Here is an 11,803-nt window from a genome sequence, read left to right as displayed (position 1 = left end):
TGGATGGGTCATGGAGACTCTTTGAGGTTGTTAAACCTCAATAACTGAACCTAGCAAGCAAACACATCAACTCAATAAGCTAAGCACCACTCTCAAATTGAAAAATCTATCTATGTCCTATCTCACCGCTCTAGGTCATCACGCCATTTTGATGACTAAATGGACGTGGATTGTCACAAAACTTTAAGGGAAGATACATTAGATCTAAGGCACAAGTCTACAAAGTGTGGCGTCCATCCAAAAAGGTACCAAAATCACAACCATCATGCACCAAGTCATAAAAACTACAATAGAACAACATAAACACGTGGCCCTAAGGTCTAATAACACTCTCCTATGGTAAAACTGTCAAAAAGTAGTGATTTAAGCACTCAAACATGCAGAAAATACTTAGAGACACGTAGTTATGAACCACACAAAAAAACTTGAATGATTATAACTAATTTAAAGAGCAAAAGACAAGGAACACAATGCAATTCTTGGAATTTAATTTGGGTAACCCAATCATGAGAAAAATGGATTAAAAGTCGGAGTTGAGAAGCCTCTTAATAGTCGTACATAGAGCTCTTCTATTTCTTTAAAATGGCCAATGGTTGGCTACTTGGATTTAGGTACATGATCAACTAATATGGCTTAGATCTTTACAACTTTGGCTCAAAATTGCATAGGCTAATCTCAGGGGGGAGGGGGGGGGGGGTCACTATGTGTAAATAATGTATATCACGTGCGTTCAAGGACTATTTCTAAAACTCCTTATCTGTGAATTTTTGACAGATGAAATATACCCTTTTCCTATTCAAGCTGTAATTTTTTTTCTCAAATCTATTTCATGGTACCCTTCTGTGTGAAACTGTATATGCTCACAACATCCTCCTTCCCTTTTTTTAGTGTTGTTTGGAGCTGCTCTTTATCCTTCTTTAGACTATTCACTTGTTGTTTAAGCTGCTCTATCTCTTGGTTTGCTGTTTGAGCGAAAACTTTGGCATCTTCCACATCTTGGATTTGGAGTTGTTTCAGCATCTTTTGACATCTGAATTGTAGTTCGATCATTTCAAGATGCTCTTTGATGTCAAATTCTTCAGGCATTCTCTTTGTTGCTACCTCATCTGCTTGGTTTAGAGGGGGAACAATTCTTTCCACTTTGTCCTCTTGCCTTTGGGAAGTCTTTACAATCTGATCAGTCTTTGAGGTAGTGCTTTTGTGTTGCTCCTTGAGATGATGTTGCTCTTCTTTGCGGCAACCTTGATCTTCTTCTGCAGCTTGAGATTCTCTCTCTCTTTTATTTATTAGCAAGAGGTGGAGATGGTTTCTTTGGAGAGATTTTTTTCTTTGTTTATTTTGCATCTTTGGTCATTATTGCGTCTTAATCAGTCTCCTCATGATGTGATTATTGACTTCAAGGAGAGTCCAAAGGTAAATCTAATATGGTTGTCTTTTGTCTCTTGGAATCCTCCTCTACTCTCTCTTTAGCTTTGCGCTTCAACATCTTGTGGATTCTTTGTCATGTGGAGCTGACCAATTTGATTTCAGCTTGTGCTTTTTTTCTCCTCTCCTCTTTAATCTTAGTGAGCCATGGATCTAGCTCAGCATCATTGGCATCAAATTGCATACTTGAGCTTCTTTGACTTTCTTCTTCTCCTCATGTATCTTGGACAACCTCTCCTCTTTGAGATATTGAGCTTCCTTCTTAGATCTTTGTGCTTGTGATTTTGGAATTTTCTCAGTCTGTTGCGGTCTCTTTTTTATCAAAGAAGCTTCTATTTCCTTCTCTTTTGATGACTGATATTTAGAGGGGATGTCGTCTTTCTTATTGATCTCCTTGTGAAGCTCAAAGTTTGACTCCATATCTTCACTATCATACTCCATATACACAACTTCCTCCAAGTCTCCATTCAAAAATGCATGCTTTACATCCATTTGCTTCAACACCCATTTTAATGTGGCAGCCACTACAATAAACACACAAACGGTAGCCATATTGGCTACAAGGCTGAATGTCTCCTCATAATCAATCCCATAAGTATGTGCATAACCTTTGGCTACAAACCTTGCCTTGTACCTGCTCACACTACCATCATCATTATGCTTTACTTTGTAAACCCATTTACATACAATTGTCTTTTTACTTTTTGGTAACGGCACCAATTCTCATGTTTCATTTTTGCATCAAGTGTATCCATCTCTCCATCCATAGCTTGCCACCATTTTACATCTTTGATAGCATCCTCAAAACATGTGGGTTCTACCTCCTCTATAATCTTTGACATATATGCACAATGACCGTGCTCTAGAGCTTTGGCAACATATTCTCCTCTTGGTTGGGTGTTTTGAAAGAACTACCCATAACATTAATTGCATGATTTGCCTTGTGAATAAGGTCCAATTGTGACTCTGCCTCTGGTAAATCTTTAATAATTCCTAAGGCTTGATAGGGCAATGCACATTAGCATGTGCATGACATTCCTATAGCACTTGTTTCTAGATCACTTCTCTTTCAATTGGCTTCCCAAGGTCACATTTGATGACCCGTTGCACTACCAACCCAATTGCCATGAACATTGATGCATTAATAAGGGTTCTATTTAGTGAGGTGGATTTTGTATCTTTAGGTGCTGGGATATCAATCTCAATGGTAGCTCTATCTTTGAATATATCAAATCTTTGTAGGTTAACTTCTGTCCTTGCTACTTAATGAAATCTTTATCATTGTCTACGGCCTTTGTCTTCAACATCAGGTTGTGTTTGCCCACTGATAGATGGAGTGCCTAGAAAATGGGGTTGCTCGTGATCTTTACTTGGATGGTAGATCCATCCTTATCTATCAATATTGCTTCTCCATTATATTGAATACTATTCATCAGTTCATGGGCTCTCTAAAAGTATATTCCACATGGTGGTAGTCTAAAGAAACTTTCCAACCTTCAATTGCACATGCCACCATCGCACATCACTTCTTTCTCACTCTCTCTTTGCACCACACAAAAGAATGGCTTGGGGGGAACACACACACGCGCCAACACCGACAACAAAAGAGAAAATAGTAGAGAGCAAAAGGGGGATTGGGAATTGATAGAAAGGTGGGGGAGTGCAAGCTTGATTCTTCAAAAGATGGAGTACAAGGCTCTCCTGTGAGCTCTCTAAAACATCTTCCCTTCTCATCTTCGGAAGCTCCCTCAAAAAAACAAAAGGCCCCCCCCTTATTGGGGCAAGTTCTCTATTTTTATCCACTCTCTCTTCTTTCTGGATACTTTCCCAGTCTATTTTTGCATTATTGCATGAGAACCATTGCTTTGCCTAACTTTCCAAGTTCAACATTTCACGTGGGAGAGTTCTCTATTTTGAGCAACAATGCCCAATGCTACTAGGGGGAACAATCCCTTATCCTCAATTTAAAAGGGGGGAATTAACCCTTATCCTCAATTTAAAAGGGGGAGGTCCATTTGAGTCCCCCCTATGTGACACAGGGCACCAACAAGAACCGTCGGCTGCCGTTGTTGCCAGAGAGTGCTATTCTCTAGGGTCGATCGAGAAAGTGTTGGGCTTTTGGCTATAGAAAAATTAGGGCAGATACGAATAATTTAAGATTAATAAGAGTATAAATGATGATTAGAGAGAGCTTGAAAGAAATGACTACAAACTATAACACTATTAATTGCTAAAAGCGATAAGAAACATATAATTGTTACTTAAGGGATGCTGTCAACTGATAGGTGTATTGAATTTTTTATTTTTGATATTTCTCTTACAAACTAATTGAATATGCATTCTCCAGTATGCCTTTTGATCTACAACCTCTAAAAATAGATTCTCAAAATTGAACGACCCTCGATTCCCTTGATGCTCTTAATGCCCCTTCACATCCTCCTTGATGCTGACCTTCTAGCCCTCTTTAATGGGAAGAGTTATAAATATGGAAACTTGATAGAGGTTGAGAAAGAGAGAGTTATCTACGTGAACTTGAATGAGGATATTGAATGTAGGAGAGATATATATCGTTACTTAAGTTGACGGCCATAGATATATATGATAGCTTAAAGCTTCTTGAGTTTACGTTTGCTTGAGCACAAGAGATAGAGATATTTGGAGCTCTATGGTAGCTTGAGCGTGAGGGAAAGAGTGATAAGTTGGCTTGAGAGTGCTATGGAGAGCTTCCCTGTTTGCGGTTATCACCTCTCATGTATATGAGATGAGAAATCTTAGAATATGAGCTTATCCCCTTTTTATAAGATTTTCTGAGTCCCCTTTTTGAATGTTAACAACAACTTTCTAAATTTAGCAGAAATCCCACCTACCACTAGCGCTAGCGCTAGTGCAACGCATGGTATAGTGGTAGCACATCTTTTCTTCAATTGAAACATTTGGATGTCCTTTTCACACTCTTTGCAATTTGTTTAACTCTTATTATCTTCTAAACTCCTATCATTTTGAAGTGATTGGAAGAGCCCGCAACACCTTATCAACTAGAATTGGCATAACTTGTCGTGTGCATGCATCAATGCTTCAACTTCCCCTGACAACACTAGATTGGGTTGTCAAGCCCTACGATTCCACTTTTCTTTGTAATATAGCCCCAACAATGGACTTATAAGTTGTGTTGCAAGATTTAGTGTATCCTATGCTTGCAAACATAACATGCCAAGTCAGTCCGCCATAATGGCCCTATCATGCGTGTCTTGTGGACTATGGGTAGACTAAGAAGGGAGGAAAAAAATATCTCCATATTCATCAAATAATATATGTGATTTGTTAGATATGTACCTCCCCATTGCATTTCATTAGTATGTGATCTCAATGGACTCTATGCATTCTTACATTGCCATCGCAAGTTCTTGCGCACAATGCACAATGTGTAAGCTATAACTTATACTTCCATTCATAGGCTCTTTGTTACAAACTTGAATCCAATACAACCCAGTCCCTTACATATCCTCCAATCCACCCCCTTTTTTCCACATCTACACGTTGTTAAACTAACTTGGGTTCTATTCTAAGCAATGTGTAGTTCGACACAATAATTGATGCCTACACAAAGATCATCTTGATGTGTGATGCTCACCATAGTTAAGTCTCAAACCTTCTATTCCTCTAGAAGAATTTGGCTAATTATTCAAAATTTAGGTTCTCCATATTGTGAAAGGAAAATAGTAGAGTTATTGAGATCAAGATGGATATTTGCAAGGCTCTTATTGTCAAAGATATAGAAACTAGGGTCACGAAGGGCAGCAATGCAACACTGTGAGATTAAATGGTAGTAGAATTAACATGCATGTGGATCAAGCAAGAAGCTATAACCAAACACATTGCACCTTGTATGAAGCTTCTCCACCGTGACCCGCAAACAAAATGGATAGTCAACTGTAGATGTTGATCAAATTTGTCCAAACAATCTAGACATGAAGCTATAGGTTGCAAATGCTTGGGCGGGAAGCTAAAGATTGCATTAAGACAAGAATGAAAGTAGCAAGAGATGAAGCCAAGTATAAGGCTTACCACACAAGGTGGTTGGTATCATTTACATCAACTTATTATTCTCTATGAGTACTATAGAAATTTGTTACGCAATGCCTATCTCAATATTGGGAAACTTTATATTGGGAGGATAATCTTGATGGTGGTACACTGGTAGCATGCATGTGAAGCTATGTTATCTCCGAGAACTACAGTAAGAGGCAACATGAACATATTACATCTTTTGAACATGCTAGAGTAGATGTCCAATTGCATGCCATGTATGATATGTGACATCACTATATAACATGTGTAGCCCATTTGGTGCATGTCATAAGGTCTTTGAAGCTAGAAATTTTGCAATTTGACATGTATTTCATACAAGAATTTTATATGTGGACTTTTCCTGGATGAAAACCAGGTTGAACAATTAATAGTATTTGCAAATAATATCTCCCTTAAGTGATAACTTATACAAAGGTACACTATTATTTTGCTTAGTGCAAATTGTTATGTTTTTACCTTGTTGTGGCTTAAACAAGAAGATAGTGTTCTTAGGTGCACCTTCATAAGGGCAAGATGCTGTGAGTGGGATGGAAACACACACAACGCCTCTATAACGACCCGACACACACTCTTGGGATAACACACACACACACACACACACACACACACACACACACACACACACACACACACACACACACACACACACACACACACACACACACACACACACACACACACACACACTATGGGGCACCACTCGGCTTACACAACCCACCTGGCCGAGACAGGGAACACACCTATGGAGTGAGAGGAGAGAGACTATCCGTTTACCCACTCCACACAGAGACACACACACACACCCACCCAAAAACTCAGCTCAAAAGAAAAGAATTTCTGATGTTCAAATACAATTGAGCTTGGGCCAAAACCAATGGGCCAAATAGCTCACACAATATGGGTAAAATATGCCAGATACAATCACAAATCGGAGCAGAAGCTTCGCTCATAGGAGAAACTTACACAAAAAAATAAAATAAAATAGTGAGGAATTTGGCAAAATGGACAGCGCCATTGCGTCCGGGAACGGCCCAAAACCCCAGTCTACAATGTCAAAGTGCTCAAATCCGACCTCGGATGAGGAGTTTACGGCCAAAACAGGCTCCAAAATGAGCAAAAACACAGTTGCGACCGTTCCTCCTCTTCTCTCCACGTTTTTTCTGGTCTTCTCTCAGTTTTTTCAGTTCCCACACTTAGCTTTCTTAGTTGGGCACCCTTGGCCTTTTAGTTGACCTCAAACGGACCCTGAATAGGCCAAAAAACTGACCTCGCAGTGCATAGTTGTCACCTTTTTGCATCCATCCGCACACCTGGCACTACACTTTTTCCAATAATGCATCCCACCACCACGTGAAGTGGCCCCAAAAAGTGGTCCTCCTGATGACCTTTCTGCATAAGTATCACAAGAAAACACCCACGTTGCGTCCGTACTCATCCACGTGCAAGTATTGATCCCATTCGACCTCCTGGCGCCACTAGATGCCATCTGACGCACCTGCTTACCTCATGTCGTCGGTCCGCGGATAGCTTCCTCGAGAAGTTTTACGCGCTACCAACTCCTCATTATTGTATAAAAAACACACTGGTACTGGTAATGATGAAAATCGATGCACTATGTACATGCTGTCCTACCTGTACACATGTGGGCCCCACATAACCACCTGGCTCTAGAAAATGGGCAATTCTTTATTTGATGCACCATGCATGTGTATGTACATGTGCACAATCCCTTGATCCAAGAAAATCCTGACATAATTTGCTCATCCCCTAGCCTGCTAGAGCATTCATGCTCAGCAGAGCAACAACACTAGTAGATGCTCATTCCACCTGGATCCCACACAAAAACACTTTGCATTCCCTGCATCAAAAACTTAATCAAGCTTCCACCTGATTCCCAAGGAAAACCTGTAGAGATGCCATATATCAACTTCGCATCAACAAAACCATCAACTACTTTGGCATAGACTTGCATGTGCAAATATATCTCCGTCTCCATAGTTGAGAGGTGTCCACTGATCATTTGTGTCATCAATTCCTGCTTCTTTAACAATTCAACCTTGGTTTGCATCAGCCCTTCAATCACTTCATAAGGCCCTTCACTCTCATCTTCAATATCATTTGCAAATGCGACTAAACTAGAGTCCTGGATTTCTTTGTCCATCAAAAGAAATGCAACATCAGCATCCTCATCATTGCTGGTAGTGCTATCACTGTCCTCATCAGTCCCTCACTGTGGAATAGTCTTCATCACTAGACTCATCCTCATCTTCATAAAGCTCTTCCAACCTTCTTTTCCTCTTGGCCTTGAAATCCTCGCCTTCATGGCTCTTTCCCTTCTTGTTACTAGGACCTGGGGCACTTCTTCCTTCCTTTTCCTCGGTGGTCCTCTTCCCAATAGGCATCACTAATGTATCCTCTAGCTTTGATGCCTTCTCCAAGGTGACTACACTTAGCACTTTTGTCTTTCCCTTTTCCTCTTGGGCTAATCCATTGGTTCCTTCCTCTCCCTTAATTTCGATGCCATAATCATTTGACCTAGTTAGCACCTGTCTTGGCAATGGATACATTTCTCCCCCCATCCTTGGTGGCTTATCACATTGCGGGTTGATGTGGCCCAACTCTCCACAATTATAACACGTGGTCGTCTGCCTCCAAAACTTACCATTGCTTTGTCCAACACCATTCCTGGGCCTTTCTTCACCTCCTGGTTGATTTCCAAACCTCCCTCGACCTCGATTATTGCGCACTTGACCTAGCATGTTTAGGCTGAGATTCTTCATCAAATCTACCACTTGCCTCATGCCCATCATCTTGCACTGCTGTATTGACCATTGTTGGCATAACCTGAGGAGTAACACGAATCACTAGTTGGTAATGAACCACTGGCATACAAACTTGAGAAGAATCCATAGGCTGAAATTCAGACCTCATGGGCAAAGACTCTACTCCTAGCTGACTCATTTTCCTCAGCTTCCACTCTTTGTTCCTTGATACCTCCAATGCATCTTCATATGTCCTAGGCTTCTTTAGCTCCACTCTCCAACGTATATTCTCCCAAAGACCAACCAAGAACCTGTCCTTCTTCATCATGTCAGGCGGGGGTACTTGCGGTGGTAAGGCCTTGCACATCCTCTCCCATGCCAATGAAAACTTACGTATGTACGCATCTACTGGCTCACCTTTCTTTTGCACTAAATCCTGTACTTCTTGCCACACTTTGTCAGGATCTTCTATCTTCACAAACTCCACTTCCAACCCATGCCGTAGATTGTCCCAACTCAACCTTACGGGTGGATCAGCCGCACGCAGCTCCTCTTCAAATGCTTTGGACCAAACTCGTGCATCACTCTTCAAATAGATTTGGAGAAGGCGTAACATCTACGGTGGATCTTGAATTTGATTGCTAATGCAGGCAACTTCCATCTTTTCAAAAAAGTCTTTCACATCTTCATCACTTCTTCCATGAAACTCCGGGTAAGAGAAAGCCATGGCTACCCAAGTTACGATGCTTTGAGAACCCCTTCGAACACACGTGCAAGAACCCAAAACTTTTGACTGACTCAATCCCTAGAAACTTCAATGGAGCTTGTCTTTAGATGAGGACAAACACATGCACATCAAATGAGTTTTCATAGTTAATCATCGGAATTACAACAGGCAAAGGACATTCCAAGATTTCTCTTAATATTCTTGGCCCAAACATAAAGACTATGCGCTGCTGGAAAAAAATCTTCCTGGACACATGAACATATATCTGGATTCTTTGTGTTAAATGAAAAGCAGTGAATTGAGGGCCATTTTGATCATCCATTAAAGTCAACCATGTAGCTCCCAAGAAGGCACACCTGCCTTATCCTCTGATTTTGCGAGAATTTCAGCAGCATAACATCATAAATGGCTTAAAAGACCAAAAAACTAGCCATCATAACTTGGAAAAATTTTGACAGAGTTTCCCCAGAAGTAGAGGAGTGAGAACCCAAAATATAGATTGTATATGTATGCATAAACTGCCAACAATAGAACCCGAGCATCAATTAGGAATCACTAGTACATAGCCTATGGCGAGGTCACGAAAAGGGTGCTCCAACTACCTGTATCACCAAAAGGATCTCCACATTTGAGAATCCCCCAGCTCAATAAAACCTCACGCTATCGACCCTCACACGAAGGCTTATGCAAATCTCGTATAGTCAAGTCTCAGAAATGACTATCTTCCTGACCAAGTCTCAGAAATGGCTGGGACTGCCAAATAAAACCAAATATGGCTCCACAAAGGTGTACAATGGCAATTTCCACAAGTAACGTACAATCCAACAAACAATGCACTCAAACATGCGCCAAATGATGCATACCCACAACAATGGCAAGTGACACTACTGCTAGTATATCACTATACTCCAGCTACTTGTACCTGTGTGAATCACCTATACCTGTCATGTCCCTGTAACCTGTAACATGTAGTCTGCAACCTGTAATCCCGAATCTCGAAGCTTGAAGCTCTAAGCAGAAGGTACTCAAAGAAGATCCTCCGTGGAGGCGCCAAAAGAATGTGAGTGGGATGGAAACACACAGAACGCCTCTATAACGACCCGAAACACACTCTTGGGATGATACACACACACACACACACACACACACACACACACACACACACACACACACACACACACACACACACACACACACACACACACACACACACACACACACACACACACTATGGGGCACCACTCGACTTACACAACCCACCTGGCCGAGACAGGGAACACACCTATGGAGTGAGAGGAGAGAGACTATCTGTTTACCCACTCCACACAGAGACACACACACACACACACACACACACACACCCAAAAACTCAGCTCAAAAGAAAAGAATTTCTGATGTTCAGATACAATTGAGCTTGGGCCAACACCAATGGGGCAAATAGCTCACACAATATGGGTAAAATATGCCAGATACAATCACAAATCAGAGCAGAAGCTTCGCTCATAGGAGAAACTTACACAAAAAAAAATAAAAAAATGGTGAAGAATTTGGCAAAATGGACAGCGCCATTGCGTCCGGGAACGGCCCAAAACCCCAGTCTACAATGTCAAAGTGCTCAAATCCGACCTCGGATGAGCAGTTTACGGCCAAAACAGGCTCCAAAATGAGCAAAAACACAGTTGCAACCGTTCCTCCTCTTCTCTCCACGTTTTTTCTGGTGTTCTCTCAGTTTTTTCAGTTCCTACACTTAGTTTTCTTAGTTGGGCACCCTTGGCCTTTTAGTTGACCTCAAACGGACCCCGAATAGGCCAAAAAACTGACCTCGTAGTGCATAGTTGTCACCTTTTTGCATCCATCCGCTCACCTGGCACTCAAATTTTTCCAATAATGCATCCCACCACCACGTGAAGTGGTTCCAAAAAGTGGTCCTCATGATGACCTTTCTGCATAAGTATCACAAGAAAACACCCACGTTGCGTCCGTACTCATCCACGTGCAAGTATTGATCCCATTCGACCTCCTGGCGCCACTAGATGCCATCTGACGCACCTGCTTACCTCATGTCGTCGGCCCGCGGATAGCTTCCTCGAGAAGTTTTACGTGCTACCAACTCCTCATTATTGTAGAAAAAACACACTGGTACTGGTAACGATGAAAATCGATGCACTATGTACATGCTGTCCTACCTGTACACATGTGGGCCCCACATAACCACCTGGCTCTAGAAAATGGGCAATTCTTTATTTGATGCACCATGCATGTGTATGTACATGTGCATAATCCCTTGATCCAAGAAAATCCTGACATAATTTGCTCATCCCCTAGCCTGCTAGAGCATTCATGCTCAGCAGAGCAACAACACTAGTAGATGCTCATTCCACCTGGATCCCACACAAAAACACTTTGCATTCCCTGCATCAAAAACTTAATCAAGCTTCCACCTGATTCCCAAGGAAAACCTGTAGAGATGCCATATATCAACTTCGCATCAACAAAACCATCAACTACTTTGGCATAGACCTACATGTGCAAATATATCTCCGTCTCCATAGTTGAGAGGTGTCCACTGATCATTTGTGTCATCAATTCCTGCTTCTTTAACAATTCAACCTTGGTTTGCATCAGACCTTCAATCACTTCATAAGGCCCTTCACTCTCATCTTCAATATCATTTGCAAATGCGACTAAACTAGAGTCCTGGATTTCTTTGTCCATCAAAAGAAATGCAACATCAGCATCCTTATCATTGCTGGTAGTGCTATCACTGTCCTCATCAGTCCCTCACTGTGGAATAGTCTTC

The sequence above is a fragment of the Adiantum capillus-veneris genome, chromosome 14 (genome assembly GCF_014529385.1).
Source record: "Adiantum capillus-veneris isolate H3 chromosome 14, ASM1452938v2, whole genome shotgun sequence".
Lineage (NCBI taxonomy): Eukaryota > Viridiplantae > Streptophyta > Polypodiopsida > Polypodiales > Pteridaceae > Adiantum > Adiantum capillus-veneris.
This window is presented reverse-complemented; position numbering follows the sequence as displayed.